Raw genomic sequence first — 19,862 nt, 5'->3', positions numbered from 1 at the left:
GACTATGAGAGAACATCTGTCTTCATAGCTATCTTTCCCGTTTCTGTTATGCCTAGGATTTAAGGAGCAACCAGGCATGAGAAAATGGGTATGCAAAGGCATGTGGGAAGTAAAGGCCCTTGACAGTCCTCAGGGTTAAAATGAACTTCTCTATTCTCTGTGCTTAAAGAGCCTTGTATCTCAGTAAAGATATGTATAAGGCATCCTTTGTGATAAACTGCTATCCTTTAGGCCAAGGAATCGTGCCTGGGTAAAGACCATAATTTATTCATTTTATTAATCAGCCCAACAGTGAATTTTAGAAGCAGGCACTGGGCATGCAATGACACACGAACACCCCAGTTTCTGCATCTGTAAGAGTTGGCGTAGCCATGGACAGCAGTAGAAACCCAGGCAAAAGGGTGGGATTGAGTATGCCAGAGTGTATATCAAACAAAGCTGGACTTCATCCTGGAATATGTTGTATTTCTACTGCTGTCTTCTCTGTAGGTCACTGCAGGGACCAAGGTACCACCCACCCCCAGAGCATCCCATAGGAACTGCAGGAAAACACGGTCAACCTTCTATTCTATTCCCCTGATGCTTGGACGCAAGCTGTCCCCCAGGCTACCAGACCGCTGCCAGTTTTGAGCTGTGTGACCATGTTCCAGTCTGAGCTAATTTTGTATGTAAAATTGCCTAAGAGTGAAGACGAAATCTTTGACTAAAGCCCAAATATATAAATACCATTGCATTTCCTTCCTCCCCAATTTTGCAATCGTCCAAAAGAACTGTTCATGTTGTGTGGTATAATTAGTTATTTATACCCCCTCATGTGGTCTATTGTTCCGAATTAAATTGTCTGCTATAGAGGATTTCTCTTGCACGGTTTATTCTGTCAGTTTGTTGCCTGTTGGAAGCTGTTTGTAAATATGTCCTCGTGAAACCCTTAGGGATATGTCTGAACATCCCAAGGGACTGTGGGGGGAAAACAGTTCAGTCTCTGTAGGCCTCTGATGTCTGGTACCCTTTGTTTGAAGGCCCAGGCAATTAGAAGGAACACCAAAATAGTAACAGGAAGGTGGAAATGGAGATTATCTTGGAGATCTAGTTACTAGATCCTAGTGACTCAGTTTTGCCCAAGAGGAAGTCAGTCTCCAGGAAGGGGAAGTGAAACAGCCTCACGCACAGCCTCTTGTGGGTAAGTAGCAGGCAGAACCCTCCTCGGCTGAAGCCTCTGAAGTCTCTCTCTATGAAGCTGTCTAGCATAGAATGCATGATTCCTCAAGGCCTTTCTGGACTTGATAGTGTTTCCCCCATAACTACATGGTCCCAGAATGCTCTGCTCGGGCCCTCATGTTTACGCTTCTGTCTCCTGTCAAATGGGTTGCCCATTAGCCTTATTGATGGGTTTCTGTTATCATATCGCAATTCAGCCTTCTTTCTTGTCATGTTGAAGTCTGAGGCAAGATGTCTCCAAACTTTTCTATAAAAAGAAACTTGTGTTTGAGTGAGGACCTGAAGAGCTCCGCTTCAAGGGAGACACAACTGTGGGGCCTCAGGACAGTTTCTCCTGGTGAATGTGCCAGGCACACTTGGAAAGGACGGGTGCTGTTGCTGCTGGGTAGTTTGTATAAATGCCGCTAGGTGCCCTGGTTGATGGTGCTGCTTGAGCTTTGTTGGTCTGTCCAAATGAAATCCATAAATTTTAATCCATAAATTTTATTGTGTAGAATTTGTAGCGTTAAACTTTGTTAGCAAATTCTCTCTCTCTCTCTCTCTCTCTCTCTCTCTCTCTCTCTCTCTCTCTCCCTCCCTCCCTCCCTCCCTCCCCACCCCCATGTATGTGTAAGAATGTATGAGTGCAAGATCCCAATTCCTAAATCGAAATGGGATGGGACTTTCTGGCCAGAAAGGTCAGTTAGGGATGCGTGGCCAAATGACCAAAGGAATCCAGAAGTTCTCCTTCCACATATGTGTGGGCATCACCATACAAACCCTCTGCCAAGGTCCTATTGGAGCCAGACCAGTTCCCATGCTTGGAAATACCATGCAAGGTAGCCAACACTGGAGCACTTAAAAGACACTATCTCCCTATGTTTTTATTCATAAAATCCCCAGATTTTTCTACAGTGACAGATATTAATAAAATGTATTAGATTTTAAATATTTACTACTTTTATGCCTTTATTTTAAATTATTAAATAGTAATCATACAGAAAGGCTATAACAGATGCCATGTATTTATCATCAGGAAGAGCAGATGCTCACAGTTTTTCTTATTTGCCTCAGATCTCCATTTTCCTAAAGGAAATCAAACATAACACACATAGTTACAGCCCCCACTTTCTATGTCCTCGTCCTCTCCTTTGCACCTCACTCTGTCTACACAGGAGATAGCTCCCCTGAATATAGTGACATCATTCTCATGAATGGTTTTGTACTTTTTTCCCTAATCTACTCTATCCATAAGCAAGTTTTTTCATGCTGCTTATTGGCTTTTGTAATCAGAGGCGAATAAGACACGTCTATCCTCTTCTGAACCCCTAAATTTGTTATAATCTCTGTTCCTTTCTACCTGGATTTTGCTCTAAGCCTGGTTTTGTTGTTCCTTTCCTGATGCTCTACCTTCCCAGTATTATCCTCCTAGCTAAAGTCTGGTCTGTCTTTGCTAGAAAGAGGGTGGACCCTGGTCTGATGATTCAGCACTGCGTGAGCTTCCGACCTTGGATATTTCCAATGCCAACTCATGTGCCCTGATCCCTGGCTGGGACAGCCTACCAGGCTCTGGACTGGATCTGTGAGCCGTTGGAGTTGTTCTTGTTGGGTCTGAACTGTTTCGTTCAGCATTCCCACACTAATGGAGAGAGTCGGTCCCCATACTGCCTTACCTATTCTGCTCGGATTCTCTAGGTCGGAAGCCAGTGCTCTGAGAGAAGAACGCATGTCAAAGACATCTGGGACTAAAAGGGCGGGGCAGAGAAGTATAGTGAAGACGATTGACAATATATAACATTCTGAAGTTATGTAATCTACACGGTGTGATCTAAAATAGCACACACCACATTCAAAATGTCTTCTACGAAATAATATGTGAAATGTCTTCTACAAAATATGTGAACGTTCATATAGCACCTACTATGTGTCAAGTGTTGTGCTAAGTACATTTTATTTTGTTCATTTCTGTTCTTGAGGTTCAGATTCGCCTCAAACTTTCTATAAAAGTAATAGATGACCTCAGGCTCCCCATCCTCCTCCCTTCACCTCCCGAACGCTGGGATTGCAAGCATGCACAAACATGCCTAACTTTTTTATTCCAAAATTTTCATAGATGAGAAACAGAGGCATACAGAAGACTATAAGGAAGACCTCTGGGACCCTCCTGGTTATCCCTGGTCTCTTTGGAGCACTCCGCCTCCCGGTTTCTCCTCTTTAGTCTGCTATCTTTATTTGGCCCCTTCTTTGATTGGGTTGTGTTCTCTGAACACTGGCAATCATGCAGTGTGGTGAATGTGCTCTTCCCATTCCTAGGTGGGTTCAACTTTTCATTTCTAAAACTGGGAATTATTGTCATCTCTAAGTGTCTAAAAATTGAAATAAAAATTTATGCCCTGGCAATGCTGCTGCAGGCATGGGCAGCCCATATATGGTGGTTCTGTTAAACTTGTCCATATTGGGTTTCATGGTCTAAGTTGATGAGGCTGACTGATCAGATCTCTTCCTCAAGAGGGCACCAGATCTCATTACAGATGGTTGTGAGCCACCATGTGGTTGCTGGGAATTGAAGGCGGGACCTTTGGAAGAGCAGGCAGTGCTCTTAACCACTGAGCCATCTCTTCAGTCCCCTAGATCACAATAATTCCCCCAGGAAGCACTGTGTTCTTTCTACCATGACTGCATTTAATCCTGAATCCTCATCCCACCTATAGGCTTCTTGCTTCTGGATGCATTATGACACTTGGCGGTTTGTGTTAGTCAAATGGAGCACCAGGTTTCCCTGTTATCAGATGTTTGTGTATTTATAGCAGGTCCACACTTGCTTATTGTTCCCTTGAAGGCATAGGCATTGTTTACCTCTACACATCAAGTTTGATCACACATGGTTAATACATAATATTTGCTAAATCAGTGCACTAGCTGCTAAGTTAATATTGTAGCTTGTGAGCCGTCTTACAGAGCCCCACATGTTTTTCATATACAATATTCAAATTTAATCGTAGGGGAATTCCATTCTAAAAACGAGGAAAAACATACAGAGGCTATTTAGTGAGCATGGTCTCTGTGATAGGCATTATTCTTGGAAGTCCCTATACATACGATTCATCTCATCCTACTGAACACTATGTGCCAGGCATATCTTTCAGCCCTGTGCATTTAAACTCATTTCGTCCACATAGTTACAAAGTGGGTACTATTGTTATCCTCTTGGACTTTATGGAATTGAGACACACATAAACTCATTTCGTCCACATAGTTACAAAGTGGGTACTATTGTTATCCTCTTGGACTTTATGGAATTGAGACACACAAAACCTTAAAAGTGGATCCAAGGCAAAAAATAGAATTCAGACTCTCAATTGGGCACTCCGATTGAAGAGACTCTCGGAGCCCTGTGTTCCTTCCTGAGTCAGCCCTGAAGCACAGCGTCAATAAGCCATGCTATGTCCATTTTCACAGAGGACAAAGCCGAGACCTGGACAGATTGAACAGTGCGGACTGCAGATCAGAGCGGCACCTGCGCGGGTACAAGAATGCTCACATTTGCCTGTTCTCAGAGAAACGCGACAACTGCCAGTTCAGACACATACAGTATTGCACGGCCATGTGAGATTTTTATTATTGTAGTTCTTCATTTGCTGTGTTCAAAGGATTGGACGAAACCGGGTGGATTTTGGGAAGAATGGGAACTTACAACGCCCGAGATATAGAACTTGTAAGCAGCAAGTGAGAAGCAATTGCAATAATCTCTACCCCCAATTTCTGTTTCTTTCCATATGCGACTCCATGTTGCCTCTTGACCCGTTGACACTGATGGAAGTCCTGGAGTGGCCAGTGGAAAGGAGGTTAGGTCCAAGACGGTCAGCAAAGGGGAGGTGGCACTGGTCGGTACAGGTGATGTGATGGACTCACTTTTGATTGAAAGTCAGACTCACTGACTGAGTTTAGAAGCTTTTACCTAGAGAAAACAACATCTCTCTGAGCCCAACGCAGACGAGAATGGGAGACGGGGATGTGGGAGACCTAGAGGGGAGGCTGGGGGCAAATACCCAGGTTGCTTACAGCAATCTTTCTCTGCGACTGAGTGGGCTTTACAATTTGACCTAAGGAAGAAATGTATTGACTTCATCTCAGGATCCAGTCAGGCCTGTTTTGGGCTCTCTCCACAGACACTCATCGTCAGATGATGGTGAGCCAGCCAGTTCCTCCCTGCAGGACTCCATTTCTGCAAGGACTCCATCAAATGGGAACAAGGCTTGATGGTGCTTATGCAGCCTGGAGTAGGTCCTCCAGTCATGAAAAGTCTTGGCTAACTGTGGCTATGAACCCGAGGTGGGCGTAAGATGCTGACACGGAAGAAAGTCTGTGTTTTGCCCCCTCTGTAGTTCCTCATCTGGGTTTGTACTGACAGAGCCCTGTTGGGATTAACTCACACATAACACACCGGGAAATGGGCAGTTTCCAGCGCAGCCTGTTCCCAGATCGGTTAACTGCCTGCTGGCTTCAGCTGGATTACTGGTGGGACTGGGTCTAGGGGGTACAACAGGTAGGTGTCACACCTGGGGAGAAAAGGTGGTCTTACGTGCCGTGAGAGAGGTTCGGATCTGGAGACTTCAGGCTCCAATCTGGTCAGACAGAGAAAGGGGTTGGCAGGACCTCAAACTTCCCTTTAGCCTCACTCTGACTCCCTGGCTCTCCCACAGGCACTTCTCAGAACACATCCCTGCCTCCATTGCTCCAGCTGTGAATGTAAAACAAGACCCTCCTTTTAAAGATTTTGAGAAGGCCTAGGACTCTCTCATCTACTCGGTGAGATTACCGAAGAGTGATGAGGAGCTATGAGAAGTCTCTTGGTCTCTGTCCTGCATTCCTGGGCTCAAATCCTTTTAAGCCAGTTCTGGAATCCTCTGGGTGGTGGAGCGCACAAGGATTCCTGTGTGTCAGTAAGCGAGCGTGCGTGACAGAGGGCTTTTAAATGAATCACTTTGTATCTAGCAGGACCGCACCTGCTCCTCAGCCTCGAAAGGCAGTGGGAGCCACAAGATCATTCAAAAGCGCCGCTTTCCATTCAGGTCTATAATTAGCGCGCAGGCTGCTCACCCCTGGAGCTGCAGGGGTGGGAGTGGGGCAGCCTCGAGGGCGGAGCCGAGCCCCTAAGCCCGCCCCTTGGATTCCACCTCGGGCCGTCCCGCCCCGTCTCCTGCACCCCACCCCCAGCGGCATCCTGGAGTTTGCGGGGCTCCACGGGGCCGGATTCCTGGAGGACAAGGCCTATCCACCCTCATCAGGCTCACTCTCCTGCTAAGAAGCCCCTCGAGGGATGCGACTCCCGGGAAGCTGCTCTATTTAGAGTGGCATCCCCCCCTTACCAGCAAGCCGGCTTCAGCGTCCTGCCCTCCCGGCTACCGCCGGCTCACCCCGCCCAGCTCTCCGGGCCCCTCCCAGCCACCTCTCCCTCTTTGTCGCATTACATAGTAATCTGAGATGCATTGGACGGGCTCCAGGGAACAGAATGTACTTGGCAGAGGCGCGGGGCTTGATGTCTGCAAAATGTCGGAAACTCAGCCAAGAGCTGCTAACTGGGTCATTAACCTCCAAAAGCGAAGCGAGGGCTGTAGGCCCTCTCTGCCTCCCTTCATCTCGCCAATAAAAGTGCCTCAGTGTGAAGGGAAGAAAAAGCCCAAGGTTGGCTGCTTTGATTTCTAGGCACTGAAGGCAGACCAGTCTCCCCCCTCTGTCCGCGCCCCAGCTCCTCCCGCTGCCTCTGCTTGGCACCAGGAGTTTACAAGTGGCCCTTTAAAGCCCTAGGAACCCTGCAGGGCCAAGCTACAGCGTCTGTGGCGATGTCACCCGCTACCCTTCCCTACCGCACAGCCTCAGACCCATTTTCCTGGGCTGGGAGGAAATAATAAGAGAGGGGGTAAGGCTGGAGGTGGGATGAAGAAGAAAGTTCTGGTGAAGCCCCCCCCCCCCGCCTCCCCCGGACACTCTTCTACTCCTCCCAGTTCCTACTGCTACTCCTTCCCTTCCCCTCTTTCTCTCTGTCCTTTCAGAAAGCTGGATGGAAAGTTTATTGCGTTCCGTATACGGGGTCTAGTTGATACGTGCTTGTCACGGCTGTCAATCATTTCTCTGCTCTTCAATTCCTGTTTACTCTCTCCTAACCTACCTCACCAACAGTGAGGTCTTACGGACCAAAGGAGAAAGCCCCTCTGTGATCCCGTGACCCTTCAGGTCTCTGAAAGCCCCCAAGGTCTAAAGGGAGGCTGAGGGTTCTGGGAAGCAAGCAGAGAGGTCTCACAAGGATGCTTCCAAGGTGAAATATGGAAAAGAGAGCCCCTAAAAGCCACCCCCTTCAGTTGTCTGGGCTTGTTGGACTGCCAAAATGGTACTTCCTATGAAAGTCCAAACCTGCTTCTCCGGTGGTTGGCGAGAGAAAGTGCTTGGAAGTGACCTGAGTGATGGCCTCTTCCTTAGATGAGACTCCCTTACTGAGGGCGAGGACCACTGGCCTGGGGAAACCAGCGGTGGCTGGTCACAAAGCAAACATTGGTTTGGTCAACTATGCTTAGAAACGGAGGACCGTTTGTCCACGTCAGTGTCTGGTAATTAGAACCAAAACCAACCTGGCCCTGGGCCTCCTTCTTGTCATTTTTGCCCTGGTCTACTGCAGTCACATCAAATTGACTCTGCCTTTCCCTGCGTATCCTACAGAGGACCCGAGCCTCCTGATAGTCTCTGTCCTCTATGGGCTCCGCTTGATTTCTTATTACCTCAAGTTCAAATCCCCTCTAGCCCTCAAATCCCAGCTCAGGTACCCACACCTCTATTTCACTTTAATTTTCAGTTCTTCCTAAAGATTTTTTTCCCTTCTAATGTCCCCAGATAGCCAGGAAAGCTTGGGTTATGTCCCTCTATGACCTTTGTGCCTGTGTTTCACATGGTGTTGTTGCTCCCTGGGTAGAAGTCATTCCTTGTCACCCTCAACACTGATGGCGAAGGCCATCCGTCCAATGCCTGTCCTGATTTGCCTTCTTTGCTTATGCCTTCTATCCTCATATAACGACGTATCATCTTAAAATAAATCATGAGTAGCTTCTTCCACTAGTTAAAATGCCTGGTTTGGGCTATATATTATACAGCGACTCTACTGAAGGCCTCTATACAAGTACCTGGATTGCTAAAAGTGGTGGATTGCCTTAAAGGGTGTCCTGGGGCTGCCATCCCTACCCCTACCCTGTTTACTAGCCTTCTGGAAACAGGCTCTCCTTTATTCCTTTTCTTCTTCCCTGGGGATGGCCTGCAGGAAGACCCATGACCACTTTCTTCGGACAGGTCTTCCCAGGATTTCAAACTGCTCTGATCACACAAGAAGTAGCTCACCATAGCTCCTCTTATGTGTCTCTGCCCCTACAGAGCAAAACTGTCACCAGGTATTAGAGAGAGGGAATCGAATCAGCCACTAGAGAAGAGCATCACCCGGTTTCTGGGATGAGGTTCCCACTTCCAACCTCAGCTGGATGTTTGGCCTTGCCCTATATTTTCAGACAGGGCCACTCTTCTGAATTCTCATGGCAAGGTTGCTTAAGAAGCCCACCTTTGGGGATACCTAAGGCTCCTAGTAAAATATATAAACATTACAGGTTCTGCTAGAACTCAGGAAAGACTAAGGCCTGTTTGCATCATGGCAGACTCTTAATCAGAAGTGAGCTAGGACAAGGAGCACGAAGCCGAGGACCACATGAAATGTTTGGAAGTAACAGTAGGCAGGATGCCCGGCCTTGTGAACGGCCCCCAGCTCCGGTGTCAGGAGGCCTGGGTCATTTCATCTGACTCAGTTCTTGCTGGGCATGAGTCATGTTCCCTCCTGCGTGCTAGGCCACACTTCCCCTGTCTCCCCTATGAAATGGGCGTGTTTATTATTGCTGCCACACAGGAGGGGCAAGAGGCTTTGAAAGTCCTTGATAATTACACAAAAATATTATTAAAGTAAAAATAAGCTGCGAGTATGTTTTCCTTTTTGCTTTCTGGCACAGCTAGAGGGGGAGGTTCCCTGGGGCTACTGCTGTCGTCTCCGGACGCCTGCTTCCCTGGCAGCAGCCTCCTAGGAACTGAAAATGGGCATGAGGGTCTGTCTGCATGTGGAGGCGGGAAGAGGGAATCTGGGCTGCTTGGCTGGGAGCAAGAAACGGAAAACGTGGAGAGCCCTTAGGCCAAGAAGAGAAATATGGGATAGGGATGCGGGAAGTGTGTGGAGGACCGCAGTGCTAGGCTGGGCCAGCAAGTTGTTCCTGAGGGTTATGGGATGTCAACACCGGTCATTGAACCGGGCTGTGGCAAGATCTGTAGTGTGTGTCAGTGAGCTCTTGGCTCTTGGATGCAGGGTAGCCATCATCTGGGGACTGTCAGCCCAAGCAACTTTGCTCCATTTGAACTTTACTTTTCTTCCTTTTTACAACGCGGGATAGTTCCCTGGTGGTTCTGCCGTGGCGTTATTATGTAGTGAAGACGGCAGGGAAACTGCATATGTGCACGGTCCTTGGATGGAAGCAGAGTTAGGGAAGAGGTAACTGGATGTTAGGCACCAAACCAACTCCTGAACCTTGTTCTTTGGGGAGGAAGCCTAACCCAGCTCAAGATCTTAGGTCGATCTAGGAGAATCGCTGGATGTCTGGAGCATGGAGATCTTTATCTAGGCCGAGGCACGGCACATCTGTACTTCAGGGCCTGGTCACTGACCTGTCTAGACCTGCCTATCATCTACTTCCTAGTCCACCTGAGACAGTCATGCTTGAAAAGACTGCTGAGCCTCCATTCTAACCAACCATTCTTTAGCACCGCATCCTGAATTAAAGTCCCAGGAAACTTGATAGTTACATGGGTTGGGAGCCTTGGAACTATCCCTTGGAAGTCCAACTTGATGTCCTAAGTTTGTTGGGGATCCTATGTAGGAGGTTGTTACGGTGCTGTAGGGAGAAAAAATCTCTAAGATAACTAAAGGCCTTTGGGTAAAGATTCATATAAAACCATCACCAAAGTGTTTGGTTTATGCTGGTTTCCTTGGGTTTAAGAATGATTGCGCTTGCGGACTTGCTTTAGAGTTGGCATCAAAGCCACTTGTGCTTTAGATAGTATTGTTTCCAGAAGGCTTACATACACAAGCAAGAGAATGAATAGCTGTCAGCTGGTAAGTGTAGCAAGTAAGGAATTCTATGGGCTATTGAACTGACTTGAAAACAACCTCAACCAACCATGGGATGCCAATGGCTCTCAGCTTCCACAGAAAGCATTAAGGTATTATTCCCGTGTTTGGAGAGCTGTGTTTGGAGGAAGCAGCACATGAAACCAAGGACAACCAGGAAAAGACAACCTAAGCAGTGCCATCTAGGTCATGGGGTTTGTGAGGAGGCGGCAGGGTAGACAGTCCATCTAGCCTGTGTCCCGGGTTCATTCTTCCAGTTACTCTATGACCTTGAGATCCGGAGCTGTTCCATACTGGAAAATTACATGTAGAAGTCAGGCTTTGAAGTTTCTCCTGGTTCCTTCATTCTGATCTTCATTCAGAAATGTCAGCTTTGCTGTTGATTGATGGGTGACTGTCGGCCACTCTATCTTGGAGTCTACAAACGAGGCAAGAAATGATGTCCCCTGCAAGAAATGATGTCCTTATACTGATGATGACCATAAGGCTAGCAAAAGATTGAAGGGGGGGAGGTGTGTGGTAGAAGTCTCTGATGAAAGTCCTCATCTCCAAGTTGATATTTTTCACATACTAATGGCAAGCCAAGCCCTTCATTTTATGGCTTTCCCAAGGAAATTTTCAATTTCAATTCAATATGTTAAAGTCTCAAAGCTCAGAACATAACACGTGAGCAGTATCTCATAGATCCTACAGTTCAGCTCACTTAGAAAAGGACAATGGGGCTTACAAAAGCTTACCCATGGGACCTGACCAAATAACAGAGCCAGGAAGTCTTAGAGCCAAGGCCACATCCGAGATGCCCACTGTTCCTTCGTACTCAGTTTGGTTTGTATGTTACATATAGGAGCTTGGTCCTTGGCTATCTATCTATCTATATATTTTTTCTGGATTAGAGCATTGGTAAGCGTGTTCTTGGGCTCTGATGTTTTCGTGGATCTGTACTATTGATTCCTGTCCCAGTGTAGATTGTGTGCTGTTATTTGAACTCTTGTTCTTAATGTCTGCTGTTGCCTTTAAGAGAACGACAGCCATCCTGTGCCCTAGGAGACAGGGAGAAGCAGACGACGGGGTCAGCTTGAGCAGACTGGCCGTCTCTGACACTTTCCCCTACCTTGATTGATATTTGCGGGATTCCCTGTCCTCGGAGGCTTTACTGTGCAGCTGCCTTGGTGTGCTTCTAAATCTATTTTTTTTTTGTTTGCTTGTTTGTTTGTTTTTGTGTTTAAACAATTGGTTCCCCACACCCTCCTCCTGGATGTAGAACTGAAACAGGCGATCTTCAGAGAGTTTTGTCAAGGCTACAAACAGGATTTTTGCAGACAATTCAAGTAGGACCAATGAACTGTCCTCTGGGTCAGCGTGAAATCGAGATGTCACAAAGTCACCCTTTGGTAAAGGAAGCTGTCATTGCCCTCCCAGAGTTTTCCTTGGTCATACCCAAATCTGCTCCAAGAGCGCCCTCTGCTGGATGACATCAGACCCCAATAGTCTCAGCCATCTTGGAAGTAGAGCCAACTGGAGTTTTGAGAGGATAAAAAAGAAAGGTCTGAGGGGAAGAGGAATGGGAAAGGGAGGGAAAACAAGGGGAGGGAGAAAGGGAGAGGGGAGATTTCTACACTGGGGACCTCTGAGCCACCGCTCTTCAAACACTGTCCTAAAATAAAATGCGTCCAATCCATGGGCTCCCAATGCTGCTCCATTTCTGTTTCAGTGTGTTAACCCTAAAAGATCATCACATAGTTTTTTTTAAAAAAGAAGAAGAATTAAAGGAGAGGATAAAGTCCAGTGGAACGAGAATAAGTTAAGAACATCCCTTGTTACCGATGCTTACTTGATGGATTACTAAAAATTATTTAATAAAATAACTCAATTTCTATGTTCATATTTGACGCCTTCATCAGCTAAACGCTTCATCAGCGATTCACTGTCTGCCACAGTGGGGGAAGAACTTTGGGATTCAAGGTGTATTTGTAAATTCAGTGACTCATTTTTGTGTTTGCCTTTCATTTAAGTATATTTATTTCAAATAAGACCATAACCTCAACACACTTTTTAGAAGAAGAAAATACACTGAAGAACTTTAAAAGTATATTTAAATATCCAAGTCATGTTTTACATTAAGCATGCCTGGGCAGATGATCTTTTTTTGTATGATTTTGAGTAAGGAGAGAGCCTTCCTTCAGTAGTCTTCTGAAGACAAGCCATGATTAGTAGATAGAATTCTGTCTTTAACGCTGATGGTAGTGTTAGAAAAATATGAACCTGGAGGGCTGACAATCATTGAAGCGTCATATCCAGGTGACCAAGAGAAGCAGTGACTAGTGATACCCTCACGGAATGGGCATATTCCTATGCATTAGTTGCTAGCGCTATGACTGAAAATTGAATAGTCAATCTCAATGAAACCTTAGGTGAGGCTCTACCAACTCAAGACCCACATGGCAAAATGAGACCTGAAAAGAATAATATTCCCCATGATCAGTCCTTGGTGGAGCCCAGACTAGAATCTGGGCTGTTTAGAGCACTGGTCATCACCCAACCATACCTTTGCTTTTCCTCTGATGGCATGAAAGGGCATTAGCAATGCTAAGGTGTAGCTATCGGATGTAGACAACCCTCATATTGAAACCATCCTCAAAGTCATGTCTATTTGTGTTCACAAGTGGTGCTGATGAGACTTTACAAAGATGGGTAGATGAGGTCCTCGCGGAGGAGACTGTGACTTCACTTGTAGAGGAAGAGAGATTTCAAGCTAGCAAGCTTTCTCTGCCATGCCATATGACATCTAGTGCCACCCTGGGACTCCATCAGCAGCAAGGTCCTCAGCACCTTGGCCTCTCGATCTTGGACCTCTCTGTCTCCAAACTGTGAGGAATAAAGGCATTTTCTTTGCAAGTAACCCATTCTGTGGAGTAACGGGCTGGCAGTAAGAGATCACAAGTCGCCGCTGGAAACAGCTGCTGACACTGTCAGAAAAGCCCAGAAGAATTTCCCTATCACAGACTCTGTCCCAGCTCATTGTATCCTTAGGAGACCTAGAAATAGACCGTTCAGACCCTTCCCTACGCTGACCTCCATTCTGTTTACACACGGGCCATCCAGATGTTAGAGGAATAAAACAAACACTTGCAGCTGTTATTGGGGAGAGGGTGGAGCACATGAGGCTCCCAAGTTTTGATCCAACACATCAGAACATTCTTAATTTTGACTGCTTTGGGGTTTGCTGTCCTCCAGCTCCTTCGCTCTTACGACCTAGTGTTGAAGCTTGCCCTGAGAGCAGCCAAGGGCTTCTTGAGCTAACTTTAGCCCATGGCCAAGGCAAGTTCTTCATGCTATCCTTGGGGGATCTCTATTCACCTCCAGCTCCCATTCCTTTGTGAATGATGGCTCTTCATAGTAAGTAGAGTCTGGAAGTGTGCAAGAATTGGTATTTTGTGGCGAGTGCAGCGTGGACTTTGGAATTATGTAATGTCTCGTTTTTATCCCATCCTAGCCATTCACTGACCACGTGATTTCGGGTTACTTAGGCTGGAGTCTTACTCCCTTGCTTATTTATTGAGTTAGAATCTTACTTTGCAGCTGTAGGAATGGCGTCCCATCTGATTCTTCTGCAGAGGGCACAGATAATGACCAGCCGTTTCCATTGGGAGACAGCAAGAGGAGGTAGATTCAAATGACATTCAAGGGAATGACACAGAGAATTATGAAACATTTGTTTCTTAGAAATCCATGGGACTAGGACAGTTTATAACAGACATTTTGGCGCTACTTGCCAGGATAGATGACCCCCTGTTTTCTTCCCTGTTAACACAAACCTTTAATTCCTTTCTTCAAGGAGAATGTAAAATAGCCCGACCTCTAGTGGTCCCTGTCTTTGTGTTGGACTAAAGGGGGAAAGGCCAAGAAAATAAGGAAATCAAGACTTCACTTGTAAACTGGAAACCAACGCAATAAAATTTCTAGTTAAATCAGCTCTGTTTGTTTCTGTTGTTTTATCACCTACCCTGGCTTGGAACCTAGTCTATAGCTAAGGATGATCTTGGATTCCTGAGCTTCTTGCTTCAGCCACCTGGGATCTGAGATTACAGACATGGGCCGTCAGGCATGACAAGCTGTCCGCTTTACATGTAAAGAACTCGGGCCAAATGGTTGAATGTGTTGCCCCCACACCAGCGGTTTTGCAAGAAACCTTGAGGTGCAGCATGGGAGACTTGCAGGTCTTCTGAGTTCCTGATCCCATCATCTTTTAGCATCTGGACCACAGAGTCAGCTCCTCGCTGACATGGAGAAAGCAGGTAGCCAGTGGGTGTATTTCACGGAGAGTATTTCTTTAATATTGAGAGTCAAACATCCCAGTGATACCCAAGCTGCTTTACTCAGCACCTCAGATCCCTGGAGCTTTGATCGCTTTCTTTCTTCTCCTCGAAGGTCTGTGTTCACAGCCATTTCACACAGGAGACCCCTGTTCTCTTGACATCATGTAAACTTTGCCCCAGAGCCAGACACCACAATTCAGCTTTGAGCAGGCAATGTATGCTTGTTCACTTTAGCAAACCGTCAGTGTTCGATGTCTTAAAATTCAAGCGTGCAGGAACATATGAGGTCATCCCCAGCGTTACGTTCTTTTCTCTTTCTTTTTTTAATCTTTATTTTTTCAGTTAGCTTACACAAGATTTAATCTCATCATGGCATTTTCAAACACAACTTGTTTTGCTGGTTTCTCTTCCTCCTCTCTTCTCTTTCATTCCTCCTGCCCTTCTTTGCACCTTTCCACCCATGACAATCTCTTCTCTTCTGCTTTAATGTCACCTGTACCCTGGCTCTTCTTCAATATCTCTCTCCCTCTCTTGTGGTCTTCCTTCTAGTTCTTCAGCCAATACACCCTATAGTCCTTCAGTCAGGCATATGTGTAAGCGTTGCTACCTAGGATGTACAGATGTGAGGGAATATGCATTTATTTTCCTTTCTGAATCTTTCTTCACATAGTACTTTCATTGTCATCCATTGCCCATAAATTCCACGATTTCATTTTCCTTAACTGCCAAATGAAATTCCATTGTGTCTGTGAATCCCATTTTCAGCCAGTTCCTTGCTGTTGTGCAGAGCACAGAAATAAGCACGGAGTGCAGGTATCTCTGTGCTAGGATATGTAGTTATATGTCTGTGAATCATACAGGTGGAACATATGGTAATTACATTTTTAGTTTTTCGAGACTCCTCGTGTTGATTTCTATAACAGACAGGCAAAGTTGCACTCCTTCAAGCGGTGAATCAGGTTCCCCCTTTTCCCACACATCCTTGACAGCCTTTGTTATTATTTGAGTTTTGACCTTAGCTATCCAGATTCCTGTGAAATGGAACTTCAAAGTGGATGTAATTTGCATTTGCCCGATGGCTAGAGAAGCTGAACCTGGTTTAAAAAATACTTACTGGACATTTGTGTTTCTTCTTTTGAGAACTGGCTGTTTATTTTATAAACTCAATTATTGATGGGGGTTTGGTTGTATAATTTTACAGTTTTTCCCCTATAGTCAATATCAACAGCTTGTCTGAGGTATGATTGGCAAATGTTTTCTCTCATTCTGTAGACTATAAAGTTTCGGTTGTGTAGACCCTTTGAAATTCCAGGTAGCCACGTTCGCTGATTCTTAGAGCTACTTCCTCTGCTATTGGAATTCTGTTCAGAAAGGTCTAGCCCATAAGTGCAACTTGAAGTGTCTTCCTTATGGGTTCCTCTCGTGGTTCAGCATTTCAGGCTTTATACGAAGGGGTCTGGGCCACTTGGAAATGGTTCGTGTGGAGTGAGAGTTACAGGTCTCATCTCATCCTTCTGGGTGTGGGATAGATTATCTGTCTTCCTTGGGTATGTTTTTGGCATTTTTATCAGGTACCTAGGTGATGCACACCTTTAATCCCAGCCCTGGGGAGGTGGAGACAGGTGGATCTCTATGAGTTCAAGGCCATCCTGGTCTACTTAGTGAGTTCCAGGACAGCCAGAGCTATGCCAAGTGACCCTGTCTTAAAACAAAACAAAATGAAACAAAACAAGAAAAACCTAGGAAATCATAGCGTGCAGGTTTTCCCCGGGATAGCTACTGTCTCTCTGGTCAACACGTCTGCTTTTGAGTCAGTATTGGGCTGTCCTTGTAACTGGTCCCACACTTTCCTTTTCCTGTCTTCTGGGTAGTGTGTGCTATTGAAACAGCAGCCCTGTGCTAGCGTGTGCTAGCATGCTTCTGGCAGGTTCATTGGTAGCAAACACACCAAACATTCCTTAGGTACTTAGTGGCAGAGAAGTTATTTTATTGTGATGTTTCGGCCAAATACCACTCGGTAGTTATTGCTAGTTGTTTATACAGTTGTGAAAATTGGAATTACGGATAGTGGCGATAGGGAAAGATGATCAGTATAATTTATTAAGTGAAGAGAGAAGGTTATAAAGCAGTGTGAACGTCATGTTGACAAACAGAGCAAATGAACATGCGAAATTGATGAGCTGGATCTTTATCTTCTGCCAACTGTGCATTTATTTTATGTAATTATTACAAAACTTCCCATGCTCAATGATTTGCTGTTTGTTATCTTTGGAATACTTTGAAATGTCTGGGGTTTGACTTTGAGTTGCCTAAAACCACTTAATCACCCCCTAGAGGAGTGAAATTCATCAAGAGTACACTTCTGATGGCCTCAGGGAGTTGCGTGTTTAAGGTCATTGAGAGGCAACTTATCAGCAATTTGACCTTGAATAAATTGTTTACCCACCTCATAAGTCTCTTGCCAAATGTGACAATCAGAGAGGCCATGCCTGCTGCTTGTCTGGAGCTTTAAGTGAGGTAAAAGCAGCGCACGACACAAGGTAAGTTCTCAGTAATGTTAGCTGCTGATGTTATAAGTTTGAACCTGGGCTAGAATTCTGGCTTCATGACTTCCCCACAGGGCAAGTTCTAGCCTACTCCGACGCAGGTCTTTCATCTTGCTTCATGCTGACACTCTTTGCTTTGGTTAAGATTGGGTAAGAAAAGGCAATTCTAATAGTATCAAAGACAAAGTTGGCCTAAGTCTTGCCTGTCAGGTGGCCAATGGCCCATACTGCTAACAGGATCACATAACCAAACTCTCATGGCACAGATTAAACTGAAATTATGACTTAACCCCTCCCTCGAAAGGCTCAGATCCCACAAATTCATATGTCCTACCTGAGCTCTTGATCTTCACTTGTTTTTTTTCTTAAAGTAAACACTATTTTATTTTTTAAATATTTATTTATTTATTATGTATATAATATTCTGCAGTCAACTAGATACAGAGTCCACAAATGACCCTTCTTCTGCTCCATTGTATGCAAGTGCTTGAGTCTAAAGTAGTCAGTTCTGGTTTCTGTTCTCCTTCCTTACGAGGTCCCATTCACTCCCGTTGGATTCAATCCAATCCAAGACAGTTTATTTCATCTCAAGTGAAGAAATACTTTCTTGAACATTTAGTTTGTGCTGTCAGCTGCAATGTGTAGCTCTGAAAGAGCTAACGGAGAGGGGGCAGGAGCCAGGGGATTTAGATAGTGATGAGGAAGAGCAAGTCATGGACAAAAATAATGGTGAATAAGGGATAAGTAAGTGATCTTCAGAGAAAAGTAAAATCTAGATCTTTAAGGGTTAAGAGGAGGGGACTCTGTGAAACCTCTCTGGACTGTTTATGGAATGAAGTCTTGTCTGTACAGGAGCAGGTAGGGAGTCCCTAGGAACCATAAGGTCCAGGTGGGCCTTGAACTGAAGCAAAGGTATTCCAGATCTCTGAGAAGCCAATGGGGCAAGACTGGCCTGTTGGCCTCAATCTCCTCTCATCTTGTGAAGCTGTCAGTCTTCAGCTGCCATTCTAAGGTAAGATAAAGTCACCCTGGGCTTTGCTGTGTAATTTCTTGTTGCCAACTATTGTGGAATATTAGTTGAAGATGTGTGACATTCGTTTATTCTGTCAAATAACTGTTCAGTGACGCAAAGATGTGTTGCATTCTTTTATGTTGAATTTGTTTAACTCTGTGAAGCCGTGTTACTTTGCCTGCCTAAAATACCTGATGGGTCTAATAAAGAATGAATCAGTCAATAGCTAGGCAGGAGACAGAAATAGGCAGGGTTGTCAGATGGAGAGAATAAATAGAAGAAGAAATGAGAAGAGAGAGCAAGAGAAGAGGAGAAGAGGAGGATCCCAGGGAAAAGCCACCCAGCAACACAACCAGCCATACAGTAAGAATGAGAGAAAGATGCAATAGGATAGAGACAGGTAAAAAGGTAGATGGGATAATCGAAGTTAAGAAAAGTTGGCTAGAAACAAGCCAAACTTTTGTAAGTAAGAATAAGTCTCCATGTATTTATTTGGGAGTTGGATGATGGGCCCCAAAGAATTAAAAAAAACAAAACAAAACAAAACTACAGACCAAGTCCCCTGAGCAATCATTTTAAAGAAGGCCCGAATAGCGGTGTGAGATTATTCACCTTTGACCACTCACAGAGAAAGACAGGGCAGAGAGTACATAGCCCAAGCAGTTTGTCTTGTTGAGGGATTTCTAGTTTTCTCTTCCCAGATGAAAAGCAGAAGCTGGCTCGGTGTGCCAGGCCCTGCTCTTGGCTGTTCAGGGGTCACACCATATGGAATCTGGAAATGCCTCGCGTGCAGACTCTTCCTTTTCACGTTGCCGGCAGTGCTCCACCATTAAACAGACTTGCATATTAAAATGCGAAGCATGTGTAAGTACCTCATAATTAACGGCTGTCTATTTAACCAGACAGCTCTAGCAAGTTAATTTGATGTCTGTTATGAGACTTAATAATTGTCAGTGATTTTTTTAAAAAAAAAACAATTTACTGGTATAATCATTAACTACTCCTAGATTATCTTGTCAAATTGATAATTAAATACCTCAAAAATTCATTACAGAGTCAATATATTAATAGGAATGTAATTGAGTAATGTTTGCTTATGTAATCTAGAGTTTATTACCTGTACATTTATTTATCTTTCCTACTCTTATTAAATTTTCTTAGGAGCCTCCTCGGAATCAATAGAAAACCAAGAGTCAGTACATGTCTTATCAGATCCAAGTAAGTACTTTGACTGAGATGCTGTGGGACGGATATGAGTTTCCTGTGAGTGGAGGTGGTGGAGAGGTTATTCCTATTTCCTACAGGATTAGCCCTTGGCAAAGTCTCCTTTTCCTGTCATTTCCCCTTGGTTTTTCCCCACCCTTCTATCCTCCTCCTTCTCTTCTTTCCCTCTATATCCTTCCTTTTGCCTTCTCCTTCTTTTGCATCTCCCACCTCCCTTCTCTCCTTAGCTTCTCTTAGCATTTTTCTTTGTACTTGAATGTTTAGCTGTGCGCTGGATAAGACACTGAGGTCTGGGGGCATGGCTGCCATCAGATGCATGGAAGGCAAATGCACTAGCTAGCAAATACCTGAAATAGAGCATCTCA

General features: G+C 45.2%; 2 long non-coding RNA genes across 2 annotated transcripts; one reads left to right on the top strand and one right to left on the bottom strand.

Annotated features, from left to right (window-relative positions):
- Positions 1-4,791: 4,791 nt before the first annotated feature.
- LOC142839556 (uncharacterized) lies at positions 4,792-6,620 on the bottom strand. Its single transcript, XR_012908781.1, has 3 exons — positions 6,567-6,620; positions 5,780-5,938; positions 4,792-5,155 (listed from the first exon to the last, which is right to left on the bottom strand). It is a non-coding gene; the product is annotated as an uncharacterized LOC142839556 (long non-coding RNA).
- An 11,541-nt stretch (positions 6,621-18,161) lies between these two features.
- On the top strand, positions 18,162-19,490 carry LOC142839551 (uncharacterized). Its single transcript, XR_012908780.1, has 3 exons — positions 18,162-18,273; positions 18,975-19,137; positions 19,435-19,490. It is a non-coding gene; the product is annotated as an uncharacterized LOC142839551 (long non-coding RNA).
- Positions 19,491-19,862: the final 372 nt, after the last annotated feature.

The sequence above is a fragment of the Microtus pennsylvanicus genome, chromosome 1 (genome assembly GCF_037038515.1).
Source record: "Microtus pennsylvanicus isolate mMicPen1 chromosome 1, mMicPen1.hap1, whole genome shotgun sequence".
NCBI lineage: Eukaryota > Metazoa > Chordata > Mammalia > Rodentia > Cricetidae > Microtus > Microtus pennsylvanicus.
The sequence above is the reverse complement of the archived record's forward strand: the minus strand, read 5'-3'. Positions and strand labels throughout refer to the sequence as shown.